The sequence below is a fragment of the Brachyhypopomus gauderio genome, unplaced genomic scaffold (genome assembly GCF_052324685.1).
Source record: "Brachyhypopomus gauderio isolate BG-103 unplaced genomic scaffold, BGAUD_0.2 sc50, whole genome shotgun sequence".
Lineage (NCBI taxonomy): Eukaryota > Metazoa > Chordata > Actinopteri > Gymnotiformes > Hypopomidae > Brachyhypopomus > Brachyhypopomus gauderio.
The window spans coordinates 1263836-1284030 of NW_027506875.1; the positions used below are offsets into that span (position 1 = coordinate 1263836).

General features: G+C 41.6%; 1 long non-coding RNA gene across 1 annotated transcript; it reads left to right on the forward strand.

Moving 5' to 3' along the window:
* Window positions 1-3494: 3494 nt before the first annotated feature.
* On the forward strand, window positions 3495-19933 carry LOC143487794 (uncharacterized). The gene is made up of 5 exons (XR_013124366.1): window positions 3495-3602; window positions 4212-4335; window positions 11611-11692; window positions 16131-16247; window positions 19791-19933. It is a non-coding gene; the product is annotated as an uncharacterized LOC143487794 (long non-coding RNA).
* The last annotated feature ends 262 nt before the right edge of the window (window positions 19934-20195 follow it).

Consider the following 20195-nt stretch of genomic DNA (forward strand, 5'->3'; position numbering starts at 1 on the left):
AAGAGCAGGCTACAACGCTCCTCAGTGTTCTGGACATTCTACAAGTACACACACACACACACATTCATTATTTTATTTTTATTACAAATCTGACAACTCGACATCAACAGAAATGTTGGCGTAATTATCCAAGGACACTTGTCATGTACTTTGGACATTCCCATCTGACAGTTGAGATGTATTGTTATGTGGTTTCGAATATTGTGATGTATATTAATAACTGATGCAATTGCAAGGGTGTTTAGTCATACTGTTTAATTGTTAAAAATTGTTGAGTGACTACAACTTGTGAGGTACGCTCCAGCCCGATAACAAGGTTATCAGGTACAGGTAGTATATTGCTACCAAACCCAACAATAAATTCCTTCACGTAATGATCAACTGAGTTATTCGTCATTATTATAATTGTTGTCCACAGATTGGTTACATGAACACATTCTGTTTCGATCGCAGTTTGCTTTTTAATTCTTTGACAATTCGTCGTTTTTCTTGATGGCTAATTTTGGCATACTTAGCTCCGTGTTTGGTAGCAAAATACCGACATATATTGTACTTTTTGACAACCGCCACCGCTTCATACACGTTTTTCTTCTTGAAGCGCAAACATCGCTTTCCCATCTTCCTTCAAACGCCCTTCTATCTGCATCAATGTTTCTCTTCCTGGACATTTTGGGATCATTATTTACACTTATTGGGAAAATCGAGTTAACGTTACTATTGTCTTAGGGTCTTAAATGATTCATATAACTATCATTTGGTAGCGTAGTGAAGTGATATTTTAGTTCTAGCCATAACCATAGAATTAATGTCCAGCCAGAGATGGGCATCCGTTTTAGGTACACCTGTTTGATTTTGCTGATCGGGTTTTATGATTATCCAGAGGGGTTAGCTGAGGGTTTATTAAAAATAACCTCATACATTAGCCGCAACTCAGAAGATAAATTTACTAAGATAAGGTATTTAATAGCTAACCATATTGTAATCAAATGTAGATGACTCACCTTGAATTTATAATAACGGCTTCTGTCAGAATATTCATGTTAGCTAACGTTCCTACGCAGAGGTGGGCAGTAACGAAGTACATTTACTTAAGTACTGTACTTAAGTACAGTTCTTGAGTATTTGTACTTTACTTAAGTTGATTTTTTTAAAAATACTTATGACTTTCACTTCACTACAGTTGAATAACAAATACAGTACTTATCACTCCACTACATTTCTGTCCAGCTCTCGTTACTCGTTACTTCCACACACAACTCTCCTCCCCTCCCCCGATAGTATTTTCACAGGTGACAGCCTATCAGCAATCAAGGATGTGTCTATGAGGTGTAAAATCAAGTTCGGTGTCGCTAGTCGTTCTTTTCCTAAATAACAGCAACATGAGCGGAGACGGCGGTGATGGAGCATGCCAGGGTTGCCAACTTTTCAAGATCGCTTGGAGGGAGATTTGAACCTGGACTTGGTGGCGAGTGTAAATTGTTGATCGGGGGGTGGCGAACGTTACCGGGGCGGTGAAAAATGGACACAAATTAAGTATTATATTGCGATCGCCGGTGGTTGATAGATATAGATCAGAGGTAAATAAACTAGATTTTTTTTCGGCGTGAGATATCGGAACTGTGGCGTGAGAGCGTGTAAAAACGGTCAAATGCGTGTGTCTCACGCTCAATGCGTGAGAGCTGGCAACCCTGGCATGCTCTTTAGCACCCATGGCCGTATCTCGACAAAATGTTCCAGTTTTCTGAACGGATTAATCATTCCTATCGTTTTAAATGCATGCTTTGTTTGCCAAAAACAAACTATATCACTGCATACCAAAATTCACCGTCCCACCTGAGGAAGTATATTACGGTATGCAGCCTAAATGTTTTGTTAAGTGACTATGTAGTCAGAGGAGCTTTGCAGTAAGGCTAGTGAAATGACTTTGCCTGCTCACTCCACTGCTAGGTCTGCTAGGATCACTATAAATAATGTTAACATTATATTGGCAAGTAATTCAAACTACGGAAACATCAATAAGGGAAACCGTGTGGGTTAATCGAATCTTGTCAAATAATGTTTCCATTCTAATGTCAGTGTAGAATTAATGTCAATAATTCTAATGTGGCTGTGATTTCTAGTTTGAAAAGAGTTTGTTAGCATGTTGGGTGGCATGGAGTTGGTGGGCTTTAGCCATACTGCAAAAGGTTGTAGCAAGGTTAGACTACCAAGATGCCACACTGCTAATTTTACTTTGTCTTTGTTTATATTGACTGTAGCATAATGTTGTATTGGATGACTGAATACCTAACTAGCAAAGAGAGAAAACCGTCATTTTATTATTGACTTTTAATATGGTAACATAATTTGCTTAAACAGGTTAGGCTAGGCTAATCAGTGAATTGTGGTTTTAGAAAATGTTTTTGTTCCTTAAACTAAAGTGTAGGTTAAACTTTTCTGCTACCACTACCTGAATGATGTACATCATTGGAATATGCCTTATGGATTATTATCAAAGACTGTATGAATATTATGCCCAAAGAGGATTTGGTAGGATGTATAATACTTTTAAACTATAACTTTTTTACAAATGTGACGGAAGGTGTACTTTAATACTTAAGTATTTTTAAAAGCAAGTACTTCAGTACTTTCACTTAAGTAAGATTTTGAACATGCAACTTTCACTTGTATCGGAGTAGCATTTGACCAGTGGTATCTGTACTTTGACTCAAGTAATGAAATTGAGTACTTCGTCCGCCTCTGTTCCTACGTCGCGAGAAGACGGCTCGTGCGTTTATGTTCCCGCTTGCTAATCCTCTAGTGCAGGCGTACTCAACTAAATTTGTCCGCGGTCCAATTTTGGCAGATACCTGTGACCTGGTCCGGTGCGGCGGGGGTGGCGAACGTAAGTTGTTGAGCGGGGTGGCGAACGTAACACTCGTGACGGAGTGTTTTTTCAATAGCCCTGAAATATATGCTACGGTTTTGTTTTGGTCCGTATCCAGTTAATCAGGAATGAGATTGGGTCCGGACAGGACTGCGTTCGGGTCCGGATCCGGACCGCGGTCCGCCAGTTGAGTACCCCTGCTCTAGTGAGTAAAACTTGAAATCAGCTGACTGCCTTTCGCACACGCACCATGACAACGGTCGCGGGACCACGTCCGGACGTTCTCAAACGTTCTCTAAAGGTAACAAAAATAACGTTATTTCAACGACTATACGGGGACGTCACCGAACGTTCTGTGAATGTGCACAACACCTGTTACAGTTTCACGACGTAGTAAACAATAAAGCACCTTATCTAAATTGTTGTGATTTTCCCACCGTGCGTCAAGACAATCTATGTTATTTATCTTTATATTTACACAGTTACGCCTGTTATTTAGCTAACTTTTTTGATCTTGTATACTTACCGTGACTCGACAGAAGAAAACAAACATGCCAAGTCACCTCTTTACGTCGGCAGCGCACACCTGTGCTTCCGCATTCACGCTACGTAGTGTGAACGTCATATCCGTCACCACACCTGAGGTAGGTGAGTCCCAGATTGCTGCGAGTGAAAGTGAAACTTACAGCCGCTCCGTTTTATGAAGAGTGGAACAATTATTTAAGAAGGAAACATGGTGAGTATCTGACTCTGAGCTATCATCTAAGAATATGAACCTGCGCAGTGAACAGTTTCTAATGATTTTAACGAAGTCGCAATAACTGAATGTATTTAACTGAATACGCAGTTACGTTTGTAGACGCCATTTTGTTGTTGTAGTTAACTATGTGAACAGAAACAAACAGGCGAACTAAACTCATCTGATTCACAATAACTAAAGTAAACTCGTACTATGATAATCTAAAGACTCAAAAGTATTACATTAGTAGGCTATATTTCAGACGTGTGGACTCGAGTCACATGACTTGGACTCGAGTCCGACTAAACTGATGACTTGTGACTTGACTCGACAACATCACTGAAGACTTGCGACTTGACTTAGACTTTACCTTTACTGACTTGGAATCGGACTTGAGCTTAAAGACTTGAAATCCTTATTTTAACATAATAAATAAGTAATATAGAATCACATAACTGGATCATTTTGTATTAATGGTGCTGTAAAATGTGAACTGCTCAGCTCAGTTTATCCGTAACCGATCGGGGGAGAGGGGGAGGGGGTGCAGCAGTGTTGAATTTGTGCGGAGAGGACAAGCAACATGCTCCCAAAAATTATCCTGTTCAGTTATAAAGATTATGCTGTTGTGAATAAAAGAAGAACTGCGACATGCAAGACACGTGGAGTCAGGATAAGAGATGGAGATGCAACCACTTCAAACTGTTCGACATTTGAGGCTGCACAAACAAAAGTAAGTCTCTTCTATGTATATTTAACAATGCTATAACGGTTAGTTAGTCTGACTAACTTAATATACTACTAATCAACTGCATCAATTGTGTTAAATATTGAAATTACATCTGGTGACTTGACTGGGACTTGACTCGAGACTCGCTTGTATTGACTTGGGACTTGATTTGAGACTTGATTGTATTGACTTGGGACTTGACTTGAGACTTGATTGTGAAGACTTGAGACTTGTTACTTGCAACTTAGTGACTTGTTCACATGTCTGGTGTGTAGTGTAGGGTATATCGGATATATCAATTAGTGTGTGCAGTGTAGGGTAGATCAGATATATCAGTTAGTGTGTGCAGTGTAGGGTAGATCGGATATATCAGTTAGTGTGTGCAGTGTAGGGTAGATCGGATATATCAGTTAGTGTGTGCAGTGTAGGGTAGATCGGATATATCAGTGTGTGCAGTGTAGGGTAGATCGGATATATCAGTTAGTGTGTGCAGTGTAGGGTAGATCGGATATATCAGTTAGTGTGTGCAGTGTAGGGTAGATCGGATATATCAGTTAGTGTGTGTAGTGTAGGGTATAGTGTGTGTGTGTGTGTGTGTGTGTGTGTGTGTGTGTGTGTGTGTGTATATATATATATATATCCTCCCTATCCATCCTTTGCTCTCTTATTCTACCTTCTGCATCTCGCTTCTCCTCTCGTGCTATTGTTTCACTCTCCCTTCTTTCCCCTCTCTCCATCTTTTTTCCTCCCTCTCCTCAGCCTCTCTGTCTTTTCTCGTCTCTTTCCTCAGCCTCTCTCTCCCTCTCATTTTCCCTCTCTTCCAACTCCCTCAAATATTCCATTAAATTCCCTCGCCTCTTCTTGGCAAGGGGTTCCTTTACAGAGGGCAGTGGCTCAACAGCAGCACCCTGGCCAGATGAGGCAATAAGGGTGGGTGGACTTATTGATGGCCTCCCACCTATTGCCTCATCCATGGCAGCATACCATTTCCAGGATGCTGCTGTTGCTACACCACCCTCTGTACTCACCCCAGTGGGGGGGCACTTCAGTTCCTACAAAATTCATAAAAACACAGAAGAGGGGATGGGGGACAAGTTCATTGTGAGTTAATTGGTACGACATTTAGTATTAGCTTGACGGGTCAACTAGCGAGCTAACAAGATTACCTCAGCTTGGACTCGCTGATGGTCATAAACACAAAAAGAATACAGAAATCCACAGCTCCATTCGGATATGCGCATATGCATATAAATCTAACAAAACCGACAGTATTAGCTTGACGGGTTAACTAGCGAGCTAACAAGATTACCTCAGTTTGGACTCGCTAGCTACGTTAATAAAAAATAAAAAATGTAAAAACTATATATGTAATCTAACAAATTGTATTTTTCATTCTCAGTGACACTACTTGTAACGGCACTTGGGTTGCACTTGGTTTGCACATTATATTTTTAAAATGTTTTATTTTATGTTTGTATCTACTTACACTTGTAAATTGCTGGCTCGCCGTTTCTGCCATTTTATTTTTCTAACTTCGAACTCCTCCGCTGCTCCAGTTGAATCATGGGATAGGACGGTGTGCTGCAATCACATACTTAAAAATGGCTGCCGATGCAGTACGTCATCCGGGTACGTTTGGCGTACTGGTTTAATGCATACTGTGTATTCGGACGTACTAGGTTGCTCGCCTACTGCTTCTCGCGTACTGTATAGTAGTGTACGCAATTTCGGAAGGGGTCACTGTATATATAATGGACGGTACGTCACCGTTGACTCCCATTGTGAACTTTTGAAGCCACCAAGATGGCCGCATGGACACTGCCATCTTTGATGCGCTTGCGCAGTAGATGAAAATTGGAGTCAGAGCATGCACATTAAAACCGGTAGGCAGGACAGTATCTCCGCCAGAGACCGTATCTCCGCCCCGACATTCGTTAGGATACGCCCACCAGTATAGAAACTTTTGACTATTTTACAAAATAAACAAAGGTAAAAGGTTTTAATACTGCTGTCGAGAGTTTTGATAGAGTTTTGCTGTTGAGCGCGTTCACATTTGAGCGTTCGGTATTAGATGTCAACCAAAGCAACTATTAACTGTCAATCACCTTATCGCCACAACCCTTTAAATAACACTTAATAGCTTCTATAAAATGTTTATCGTAGAGAAAAACACTGGGAGAGATACTAACGCAATGGGGTGTTATTGTCAATTCTATATACACTGCTCAAAAAAATAAAGGGAACACTTAAACAACACAATATAACTCCAAGTCATCCACACTTCTGTGAAACCAACCTGTTCAGTTAGGAAGCAACACTGATTGTGAATCAATTTCACCTGCTGTTGTGCAAAAGGAATAGACAACAGGTAGAAATGAGAGGCAATTAGCAAGACCCCCCCTATAAAGGAGTGGTTCTGCAGGAGGGGACCACAGACCACTTCTCAGTACCTATGCTTTCTGGCTGATGTTTTGGTCACTTTTGAATGTTGGTGGTCCTTTCACACTCGTGGTAGCATGAGACGGACTCTACAACCCACACAAGTGGCTCAGGTAGTGCAGCTCATCCAGGATGGCACATCAATGCGAGCTGTGGCAAGAAGGTTTGCTGTGTCTGTCAGCGTAGTGTCCAGTGGCTGGAGGCGCTACCAGGAGACAGGCCAGTACACCAGGAGACGTGGAGGAGCCCGTAGGAGGGCAACAACCCAGCAGCAGGACCGCTACCTCTACCTTCTGTGCAAGAAGGAACAGGAGGAGCACTGCCAGAGCCCTGCAAAATGACCTCAGCAGGCCACAAATGTGCATGTGTCTGCACAAACGATTAGAAACCGACTCCATGAGGATGTTATGAGGGCCCGACGTCCACAGATGGGGGTTGTGCTCACAGCCCAACACCGTGCAGGACGCTTGGCATTTGCCAGAGAACACCAGGATTGGCAAATTCGCCACTGGCGCCTTGTGCTCTTCACAGATGAAAGCAGGTTCACACTGAGCACTTGTGACAGATGTGACAGAGTCTGGAGACGCCATGGAGAGCGATCTGCTGCCTGCAACATCCTTCAGCATGACCTGTTTGGCAGTGGGTCAGTAATGGTGTGGGGTGGCATTTCTTTGGAGGGCCGCACAGCCCTCCATGTGCTCACCAGAGGTAGCCTGACTGCCATTAGGTACCGAGATGAGATCCTCAGACCCCTTGTGAGACCATATGCTGGTGCGGTTGGCCCTGGGTTCCTCCTAATGCAGGAGAATGCTAGACCTCATGTGGCTGGAGTGTGTCAGCAGTTCCTGCAAGATGAAGGCATTGAAGCTATGGACTGGCCCGCCCGTTCCCCGGACCTGAATCCGATTGAGCACATCTGGGACATCATGTCTCGCTCCATCCACCAACGTCACGTTGCACCACAGACTGTCCAGGAGTTGGCGGATGCTTTAGTCCAGGTCTGGGAGGAGATCCCTCAGGAGACCATCCGCCACCTCATCAGGAGCATGCTCAGGTGTTGTAGGGAGGTCATACAGGCACGTGGAGGCCACACACAATACTGAGCCTCATTTTGACTTGTTTTAAGGACATGACATCAAAGTTGGATCAGCCTGTAGTGTGTTTTTTCACTTTAATTTTGTGTGTGGCTCCAAGTCCAGGCCTCCATTGGTTAATAAATTTGATTTCCATTGATGATTTTTGTGTGATTTTGTTGTCAGCACATTCAACTTTGTACAGAACAAAGTATTCAATGAGAATATTTCATTCATTCAGATCTAGGATGTGTTATTTGAGTGTTCCCTTAATTTTTTTGAGCAGTGTATAATTGCTCAAAAAACTTATTTTACGTGTAATAAAAATTCAAAGTTTCTCGTCCGGCCCGTTCACTTACATAGGAATGGGCGGGGTTAAAAGTTGTACTGCAGCCAGCCACTAGAGGGCAGCTGACTCACGGAGGCTTCACTTTTCACTTGTGTCGTCCAGTCCACTTATATATACGGTCTCTGGTCAGGATAGGTGTTAGGATAGGATAACTGCGTACAGTACGTTATTTACGTACAGTATGTACATATGTTCTGACTTAGACCGAAAATCGATTTACGACACGAGCGTAGGAAGGGATCGACGTCGTAACCCGGGGACCGCCTGCATTTCAGACATCGGTAGAGCTTCAGAGGTAGATGTAAGATAAATTCAGTATTTTATCTTTATTCTGATGGTTTAATTTTCATGAGAAATATTTTTGAGCCGGTACAGGTGGTCAGACGATCTGGTTCATCATGGCCGCCCGTAACTTACGGCGTAAGGTGTAATACATGAACAAAAGCACACAATTTATGTCCTAATAAACCAAAACAAAATATTTATAGTTAGTTTTAATATATAAAATATTTAATAATTACAATTCTTTTAAACTTTATTTGCATAATTTGAGTTGTCTTGTATCCGATAATTTTAGAATTTTATAACAGTAATAATAAATAAATAAATAAATTAATCATGCCTATATATTGTGTCTAATTGTGTTTACAGAATCTTTAGGTTACAGCATTTTCTCAGAATATTAATAGGTGTCCATTTTAGTTTTTTAATTTTACCATAATACTTACCTTTTAATAATTAATTTAAATATTAATCATTAAATATTCATTTGTTCATTCATTTTGAATATTATGTCATGTCCATACTATAAAATTTTATTTGGAATCTTTCCACCAATCACAGACTTTTCTTCATTAAGCTTTAATTTTCCCCAGGCGCCTGGCTAGGGCTGCCCACCGCTCTGGGCACGTGTGATCCACAGCCCCCTAGTAACCACTAGTGTATGTGTGTGTTCTAACTGCACAGATGGGTTAAAAGCAGAGGACAAATTTCGATTGCGGTGTAAAAATCACAATTGACAAAATATGGCACATTTACATTTAATACAGTCTGAGAAAAAATGTGCGTTTTTCTTCCATTTAAAATGTCGTAACTTTTTTATTTCTAACCAATTTTAACATGGATGGTGTTGTTTTGTTTGTATCTAAAGGCTCTATCCAGTGGTGTGATTTAATTTGCAGTTTTTGGACTTTTATTGTTTTTGTAACATTACTTAAAGCAGGTAATCTTACGGCTTATGTTTTTGCGATGGTGAATCTGATAAAAACAAAGAGAGTTTCACACCTTTTAAAACTCACCAGGATTCACTAAATTTGACTTGATCTTAAAATAATTTTCTGGAAGAGGACCCCCAGATAACTGTAATATATAAACATTTATTTATATTTATTGCTCAGGTGTTGCATTTTTTTGCTTCATAGATTCTCTCTTCTCTCCTTACACAGGCTGTTTAGATTAATATACTTTATAAATATGTTTATTGTGTAGAATCAGGCAAAAGAGGCTGTGTCTCAACTACACCACATTTTCAGTAATTGCTGGCATTGTCTTTTGCCAGGAAAAATTTTCAGTCAAATGAAAATTTCTTGCTTTAACCCAGTGGTTCCCAAACTTTTTCTGCCGTGCCCCCCTTTAGTAGATGAGAATATTTTTGCGCCCCCCCTACAAACTCAAATGCATACTGACCAGTGGTGTAGTGAGGGTTCGCGAGTGTAAGTTGTTGTGTGTGTGTGTGTCTGTGTGTGTGTGTGTATATATACATAGATCTATATAGATATAAATATACATCTGTGAACCTGCGCGAAGTGTGAAGGCGTTTATACTAGCCGCGTCACATTCTTTGTAGTTTTGTCCGAAACAATATGTGGTAATATAAAGAAACACCCCTCAAAAAAAGGGGAATGAACATTTACCTGCCAAATTTTTATGTTGCTTTGTGTTTCAGGTTTGAAAAGTGTTGGAATATAGGCGAAATTAAATAATGTGATAAAAAAGCGAATTATTTCGAATCATTACGAGTATATGTATAAATATTTAACTTATTTAAGTTTATCGTGCTGGGAAATATTGAACTGGACCTTTAAAGTGACGTACAAGTGCTTTAGTTCCACATTATAAAGGTGTATGAACCCTGCAAACATGACTTTGTTCATTGCGCTGAGACGTGGCGCACGCAAAGTTACAAAATTCGAGAGGTGCATGACCTCGCGAATCGATAGCGCACGAGGCCCTCGCGCACGGGCGGAGCCACAGCGATTACGCCATTTTCGCCGCGCGGACGCTTGCGACGCGTCAAGTATAAACCAGGCTTAAGAGTTTTTTCACGGACACTTGCGCCGGTCGCGACGCAACCTTCCAAGCTTGTTTTACTTTCAATCTCTGCGCCCCCCCTGCAATAGCTCCGCGCCCCCCACTTTGGGAACCACTGCTTTAACCCATGGAGTAGCGCAAATATGCTTGTCTGATGAACAATAACCAAGCTAAGCTTGTTTTGGCTTGTAAATCTGAATCAGATGTTTACTGAGAGTTTTAATCCCTTTGTGCTGTTTTACACTCCTGCAGGGTCCAGTCAACATGACACGTATCTGTAATACTAGTCTACGTTACACGTACGAGTTTCTCTCCCCTTCACTGGATAACACCGCCTAACGACGGTTATTATCACAATTATTCACAAATGAAGGTGATTTTATACGACAGGCCAGAGTTATGTCCAGAGTTAATGTTAGTGGTTCCCAGAATGCCAGGCTGACGGTGGCCCACACACTTTCACCTCAACAGATGTGGCCCTCGTTGCAGAAGGTTTGGACACACCTGCTGTGCGCAGAAACTAACTACAAATACAACAAGCGTCATTTTGCAGGAAGTGCCACAAATGTCTCGAACCGAGTCATCAGATCTACCCGTGTTTAAGTGTCCAAATTACCCTAGACTACATGTTCACACCGTGCTGTTGATAAGATCATATGTTAAAAGACTTAACGGTATCAGACTGGTGTTGCCCCAGTGGTGTGCATGTAAGTGTAGATAAGGATTTATGGAGTGAATATTCTGCACTTTCTTTATATACATGTGAGCTGGTCTGTGGTCCAGTATACACATATTTTAAAAACACTTTATCCAGGACTTTAGTCTGACAGTGTTCATGACACTAAACTGCTGAGATGAAGATATTTATATTTACACTCATGGCATTTAGTAGACTGTCTAATACACAGTGACTTACAACAGTGATTTAATTCTGTATTTGATAGAGACTACAAACTTTTTCTACAAGTCTCTTTGGACAAAGGTGTCAAATGCTGTAAAAGTAAATAATGTAATTGAATATGTATCTGGAATTACTTCTCTCTCTCTCTCTCTCTCTCTCTCTCTCTCTCTCTCTCTCTCTTTGTGTGTGTGTGTTTGTGTTTGCAGATTTACAGCTGTAATCTGTAGGAGGAGACGTGACCTCCAGAATGAGTGTCTCTGGGGAACAGCACACACAGAAAGGAAAGAGGTGAGAATAACACACACACACACACACACACAAAGGAGAGAGGTGAGAATAACACACATGAGACACACATGGGGGAACCAGCCAGGAGTGAGAGTCACAGTCACCCAGGAGTGAGATACAGTCACCCAGGAGTGAGATACAGTCACCAGGAGTGAGTTACAGTCACCCAGGAGTGAGTTACAGTCATCCACACTATGGGAAACAACAAATGAATCACACCATTCTGTCACGTCTGGCTCCGCCCTCCTCTACTAGCTGTCCTCTCTGTGGTCCTGGTCCGTGTGTGTTTTCCTACCCTAACATTAACTCTCTTAAATCCTGCAAGAGTGTCACGCCTTCTCCGCCCAAACAGAACATATTCCCAGCTGCTTATGGGGGATATAAGTTCTAACTCTGGACATTTTTGAAGTTCTCTTTTGTAACGCTGGGCGTGTTGTGGAGTGAAGAGGTGGACACACATGCTGAGGAGAGTGAAATTTATTAGAGGGATAATAATCAGGGTGGTACAAACAGGTCATGTATCATCAAGGGAGTCTGAAACATGAACGTAGCCAACATGAAAAGACGTACGAGAATACGAATAACAAACAAGTACAAAACGAAATAGACCACAGAAGCATAAATCCACATGTACATCCAACAGTATATCCACTATAACATTAAACAACAGTGTAGGTACCATGCTAAACCAGCAGGTGGCAGTACCACTGGCAACACATGGAACAAGCTTGCTTTGACGGAAGTAAGGGTGTGTCTACAGTTCAGGTGTTTAAATACCCTGAACAGCCATTAATATCTCTCTCTTTGGTTTGACCGACACATAGGTTAGACCTATTAAAGAGAGGCTCCGTAATATCTCTCTCTCTGGTTTGACCGACACATAGGTTAGACCTATTAAAGAGAGGCTCCGTAATATCTCTCTCTCTGGTTTGACCGACACGAGGTTAGACCTATTAAAGAGAGGCTCCGTAATATCTCTCTCTCTGGTTTGACCGACACGAGGTTAGACCTATTAAAGAGAGGCTCCGTAATATCTCTCTCTCTCTGGTTTGACCGACACGAGGTTAGACCTATTAAAGAGAGGCTCCGTAATATCTCTCTCTCTGGTTTGACTGACACCGAGGTTAGACCTATTAAAGAGAGGCTCCGCCATTTCTCTCTCTCTCCGGTTTTGTTTGAGAGCACGCAAACTTTGGTACGACTAACAGCAAACAGCTGAAAGTCGTATTAGTTAATTAACGAGCCCGAGTAACGGTGTAATCTAACCAGCAACCGATCAACGTTACCGCGGAAACAGATTCACCGAACTACTTCAATCAAGCTTGTTAACGCGGCCACACGGACTGAAACAAAGGCGATCAATTCCCTGTAGTTAAACCGTGAACGAGACTCTCATTCCTGGACTTCATATCCAGAAGGACGTTTCCCAGCACACCTGGACGACATCGCTTTATCAACGAGGAGCCTGTGGTGGAAATTCCCTCCTAATTCAGGGAGGACGACGACACTACCCAAAATCCTCAACACGTGAGACTCTTACCGCTGGGCATAGTTTATAGAAGGGCAAAGTTACTTGAACTGCAGAGTTAACCAAGTTTTCTGTTAATACATTCTGAATGTGTTTAACTTTATTTTCATAATCTTCATCAAGATTTGTACATACAAAGTTCTCTTTGCTGTGCATGCCACCATCTTTTATTTATCTGATTAATGGACAACTTGTAGTCTTCCCCATTCTCAGACACACCACATTAATTTTTAGTTATTAAGCCAGCTCCATTACTCTTTGTTCTGACCACTAGGGGTGGGCAGATCGATATTTATATCGATAGTATCAATACAAAGGTGAGGATCGGTATCGGATCGATACCATGGCGAAAATAACGATTCTTTTGCTGCAGTTTAGAGGTCTGCGCGGGACTGCTTTTTTAATCCCGCTCCTGCCCGCACCTGCTTGTTTTAGTCCTGCTCCAGCCCGCACCGGCCAAAAAATCGCTTGTTTTAATCCCACACCCGCCCGCCACATACACATTTCTGTCGCCCCCGCCCGCAATCCTAATATGAATTGAATTAATTAGATTTAGTACTTGAAATTTTCTTATGTATTTATTAAAACAGCAATATAGCGATGGATCGCGCTGTCCCATTTCTTACCACAGTCCAAACACATGCCATCAGGTGACGTACACCAACACTTTCTGATATCAATCACAACAAGCCAATTTCCCTCTCCATTAATTACAATGGAATATGACTTCCATACATCAGACTTTCCTGTAGTTGGCTTAATTGTGGTGTATTCGCCTGTTTTAATTGAATTTTCCACAGCTGAAACTGGTTGACCGTCTACAGCAGAGGTCGGCAACCTATGGCACGCGTGCCACCATTGGCACGAGGCATAATCATTGGCACGCGACACGCTGGACCAGCATCAGCAAAAATATATAATTTAATATAAATTATTATATTAATGGATTATAATTTAAAGTAAAAAGTATCCCCCCCCCAACGGTTTGGAAGTATCGGTATCGGCGATAGTGACCAGTATCGTATCGATACCAAAATTCCGAGTATCGCCCACCCCTACTGACCACGTTGGAATAAACCAGCTGAGCTCATTAACACAGTCGCGCTGCTCTACTGTTTAAAGTCGGCGCCATTTTAGTTGCTTTGTTCTCTATAGGAGAACTGAGATTACAACTCCGCCTCCTCACACGCGCACAAGCGCGTGCACACATTACACTCCTCCCCTTTTTACACACACACACACACACACACACACACACACACACACACACTAAATACCCAGTCTTCACTGTAAATATACTGATCCTTGTTGATGCTGTTTGTTTTAGAATAGTTGGTTTTAAATAAATGTATCATTTATTTTCACCACATTGTCTGTGTTGATGTCATTCAAAAGTGGTTGTTGCCAAAACCTCCAAAGAATTCATAGTTAAATTCTTCAGATACCAAACCATTAATTACCTTTAGTTGATAACTAAACTTGTGGTTCTGGTATAATTAGAATATGAGACTGATTCTAAATTAATGAGACTGATTAATAATTAAGGTAAAACAAATTATATCTACTTTAAAGGATTAGTAGGTGAAACCCCTACAACAGTAAATGATCCGTAATACCCTACACAAAACACAAGCTTTATATAACCACATACTCAACAAGTAACACCTGAAAATGTTAATATGGGGGAAATGTTACAAATTACAAGGCGGTACTAAGACACATGGCTGTACTGTTCTGAGTTCAGGTAATGATGTAGGAATGTGAGTGTTGTACTGAGTTCAGGTAATGATGATGTAGGAATGTGAGTGTTGTACTGAGTTCAGGTAATGATGATGTAGGAATGTGAGTGTTGTACTGAGTTCAGGTAATGATGATGTAGGAATGTGAGTGTTGTACTGAGTTCAGGTAATGATGATGTAGGAATGTGAGCGTTGTACTGAGTTCAGGTAATGATGATGTAGGAATGTGAGTGTTGTACTGAGTTCAGGTAATGATGATGTAGGAATGTGAGTGTTGTACTGAGTTCAGGTAATGATGATGTAGGAATGTGAGTGTTGTACTGAGTTCAGGTAATGATGATGTAGGAATGTGAGTGTTGTACTGAGTTCAGGTAATGATGATGTAGGAATGTGAGTGTTGTACTGAGTTCAGGTAATGATGATGTAGGAATGTGAGTGTTGTACTGAGTTCAGGTAATGATGATGTAGGAATGTGAGTGTTGTACTGAGTTCAGGTAATGATGATGTAGGAATGTGAGTGTTGTACTGAGTTCAGGTAATGATGATGTAGGAATGTGAGTGTTGTACTGAGTTCAGGTAATGATGATGTAGGAATGTGAGTGTTGTACTGAGTTCAGGTAATGATGATGTAGGAATGTGAGTGTTGTACTGAGTTCAGGTAATGATGATGTAGGAATGTGAGTGTTTTCCTGAGTTCAGGTAATGATGTAGGATTGTGAGCGTTGTACTGAGTTCCGGTAATGATGATGTAGGAATGTGAGCGTTGTACTGTGTTCAGGTAATGATGATGTAGGAATGTGAGTGTTGTACTGTGTTCAGGTAATGATGATGTAGGAATGTGAGTGTTGTACTGTGTTCAGGTAATGATGATGTAGGAATGTGAGTGTTGTACTGAGTTCAGGTAATGGTGATGTAGGAATGTGAGTGTTGTATTGAGTTCAGGTAATGATGTAGGAATGTGAGTGTTGTACTGTGTTCAGGTAATGATGATGTATGAATTAGTGTTGTACTGTCTTCCAACATCTTTATGTAAATTTGTAACAATTTCTGAACAAATCATGAATCAAATTGTAACATTAGACACTTTCAAATTACATTTCCACCATTTATACACAAATTATGTTTTGCATTTTGTTGTTAACAATATCTTTTTTTCAATTGTGTCGTTTAGTGAGACTAAGCTTAAAAGATCTGACTCACCTGAACCCAGCTGTGTGTCCATGAAGAGTGATGCATCAATGGAACCTCCATTACGCTTGGGACTGGAAGTGAATCCTAATGAGTTCAGGTAATGATGATGTAGGAATGTGAGTGTTGTACTGAGTTCAGGTAATGATGATGTAGGAATATGAGTGTTCTACTGAGTTCAGGTAATGATGTAAGAATGTGAGTGTTCTCAGTTCAGGTAATGATGATGTAGGAATGTGAGTGTTGTACTGTCTTCCAACATCTTTCTGTAGTTTTGTAACAATTTCTGACCAAATCATGAATCAAATTGTAACATTAGACACTTTCAAATTACATTTCCACCAATTATACACAAATTATGTTTTGCATTTTGGTGTTATATATACTGCTCAAAAAATAAAGGGAACACTTAAACAACACAATATAACTCCAAGTCAACCACACTTCTGTGAAACCAACCTGTTCAGTTAGGAAGCAACACTGATTGTGAATCAATTTCACCTGCTGTTGTGCAAATGGAATAGACAACAGGTAGAAATGAGAGGCAATTAGCAAGACCCCCCCTATAAAGGAGTGGTTCTGCAGGTGGGGACCACAGACCACTTCTCAGTACCTGTGCTTTCTGGCTGATGTTTTGGTCACTTTTGAATGTTGGTGGTCCTTTCACACTCGTGGTAGCATGAGACGGACTCTACAACCCACACAAGTGGCTCAGGTAGTGCAGCTCATCCAGGATGGCACATTAATGCGAGCTGTGGCAAGAAGGTTTGCTGTGTCTGTCAGCGTAGTGTCCAGAGGCTGGAGGCGCTACCAGGAGACAGGCCAGTACACCAGGAGACATGGAGGAGGCCGTAGGAGGGCAACAACCCAGCAGCAGGACCGCTACCTCCGCCTTTGTGCAAGAAGGAACAGGAGGAGCACTGCCAGAGCCCTGCAAAATGACCTCCAGCAGGCCACAAATGTGCATGTGTCTGCACAAACGATTAGAAACCGACTCCATGAGGATGGTATGAGGGCCCGACGTCCACAGATGGGGGTTGTGCTCACAGCCCAACACCGTGCAGGACGCTTGGCATTTGCCAGAGAACACCAGGATTGGCAAATTCGCCACTGGCGCCTTGTGCTCTTCACAGATGAAAGCAGGTTCACACTGAGCACATGTGACAGACGTGACAGAGTCTGGAGACGCCATGGAGAGCGATCTGCTGCCTGCAACATCCTTCAGCATGACCGGTTTGGCAGTGGATCAGTAATGGTGTGGGGTGGCATTTCTTTGGAGGGCCGCACAGCCCTCCATGTGCTCACCAGAGGTAGCCTGACTGCCATTAGGTACCGAGATGAGATCCTCAGACCCCTTGTGAGATCATATTCTGGTGCGGTTGGCCCTGGGTTCCTCCTAATGCAGGACAATGCTAGACCTCATGTGGCTGGAGTGTGTCAGCAGTTCCTGCAAGATGAAGGCATTGAAGCTATGGACTGGCCCGCCCGTTCCCCAGACCTGAATCCGATTGAGCATATCTGGGACATCATGTCTCGCTCCATCCACCAACGTCACGTTGCACCACAGACTGTCCAGGAGTTGGCGGATGCTTTAGTCCAGGTCTGGGAGGAGATCCCTCAGGAGACCATCCGCCACCTCATCATGAGCATGCCCAGGCGTTGTAGGGATGTCATACAGGCACGTGGAGGCCACACACAATACTGAGCCTCATTTTGACTTGTTTTAAGGACATGACATCAAAGTTGGATCAGCCTGTAGTGTGTTTTTCCACTTTAATTTTGTGTGTGGCTCCAAATCCAGGCCTCCATTGGTTAATAAATTTGATTTCCATTGATGATTTTTGTGTGATTTTGTTGTCAGCACATTCAACTTTGTACAGAATATTTCATTCATTCAGATCTAGGATGTGGTATTTGAGTGTTCCCTTTATTTTTTTGAGCTGTGTGTGTGTGTGTGTGTGTGTGTGTGTGTGTGTGTGTGTGTGTGTGTGTGTGTGTGTGTGTGTGCGTGTGTGTGTGTGTGTGTATACACTACCGTTCAAAAGTTTGGGGTCACCTAGACAATTTTGTGTTTTCCCTGAAATCTCATACTTTTATTTATCAAATGAGTTGCAAAATGAATAGAAATATAGTCCAGACATTGACAAGGTAGAGATAATGTTTTTTTTTTTATTAATTTGAAATAATTTTCTACTTTAAACTTTGCTTTTGTCAAAGAATGCTCCCTTAGCAGCAATTACAGCATTGCAAACCTTTGGCATTCTAGCTGTTAATTTGCTGCGGTAATCTGGAGAAATTTCACCCCATGCTTCCAGAAGCCCCTCCCACAAGTTTGATTGGGTTAATGGGCACTTTTTTCGTACCATATGGTCAAGCTGCTCCCACAACAGCTCAATGGGGTTGAGATCTGGTGACTGCGCTGGCCACTCCATTACCGATAAAACACCAGCTGCCTGCTTCTTCTCTAAATAGTTTGTGCATAATTTGGAGGTGTGCTTTGGGTCATTGTCCTGTTGCAGGATGAAATTGGCTCCAATCAAGCGCTGTCCACAGGGTATGGCATGGTGTTGCAAAATGGAGTGATAGCCTTCCTTATTCAAAATCCCTTTTACCTTGTTCAAATCTCCCACTTTACCAGCACCAAAGCAACCCCAGACCATCACATTACCTCCACCATGTTTGACAGATGGTGTCAGGCACTCTTCCAGCATCTTTTCAGTTGTTCTGCGTCTCACAAATGTTTGTCTGTGTGATCCAAACACCTCAAACTTTGATTCATCTGTCCATAACACTTTTTTCCAATCTTCCTCTGTCCAATGTCTGTGTTCTTTTGCCCATATTAATCTTTTTCTTTTATTAGCCAGATATGGCTTTTTCTTTGCCACTCTGCCCTGAAGGCCAGCATCCCGGAGTCGCCTCTTCACTGTAGACATTGACACTGGCGTTTTGCGGGTACTATTTAATGAAGCTGCCAGTTGAGGACCTGTGAGGCGTCGATTTCTCAAACTGGAGACTCTAATGTACTTGTCTTCTTGCTCAGTCTCTTTTGTAACGCTGGGCGTGTTGTGGAGTGAAGAGGTGGACACAAATGCTGAGGAGAGTGAAATTTATTAGAGGGATAATAATCAGGGTGGTACAAACAGGTCATGTATCATCAAGGGAGTCTGAAACATGAACGTAGCCAACATGAAAAGACGTACGAGAATACGAATAACAAACAAGTACAAAACGAAATAGACCACAGAAGCATAAATCCACATGTACATCCAACAGTATATCCACTATAACATTAAACAACAGTGTAGGTACCATGCTAAACCAGCAGGTGGCAGTACCACTGGCAACACATGGAACAAGCTTGCTTTTGAGTTCAGGTAATGATGATGTAGGAATATGAGTGTTCTACTGAGTTCAGGTAATGATGTAAGAATGTGAGTGTTCTCAGTTCAGTTAATGATGATGTAGGAATGTGAGTGTTGTACTGTCTTCCAACATCTTTATGTAAATTTGTAACAATTTCTGAACAAATCATGAATCAAATTGTAACATTAGACACTTTCAAATTACATTTCCACCATTTATACACAAATTATGTTTTGCATTTTGTTGTTAACAATATCTTTTTTTCAATTGTGTCGTTTAGTGAGACTAAGCTTAAAAGATCTGACTCACCTGAACCCAGCTGTGTGTCCATGAAGAGTGATGCATCAATGGAACCTCCATTACGCTTGGGACTGGAAGTGAATCCTAATGAGTTCAGGTAATGATGATGTAGGAATGTGAGTGTTGTACTGAGTTCAGGTAATGATGATGTAGGAATATGAGTGTTCTACTGAGTTCAGGTAATGATGTAAGAATGTGAGTGTTCTCAGTTCAGGTAATGATGATGTAGGAATGTGAGTGTTGTACTGTCTTCCAACATCTTTCTGTAGTTTTGTAACAATTTCTGAACAAATCATGAATCAAATTGTAACATTAGACACTTTCAAATTACATTTCCACCAATTATACACAAATTATGTTTTGCATTTTGGTGTTATATATACTG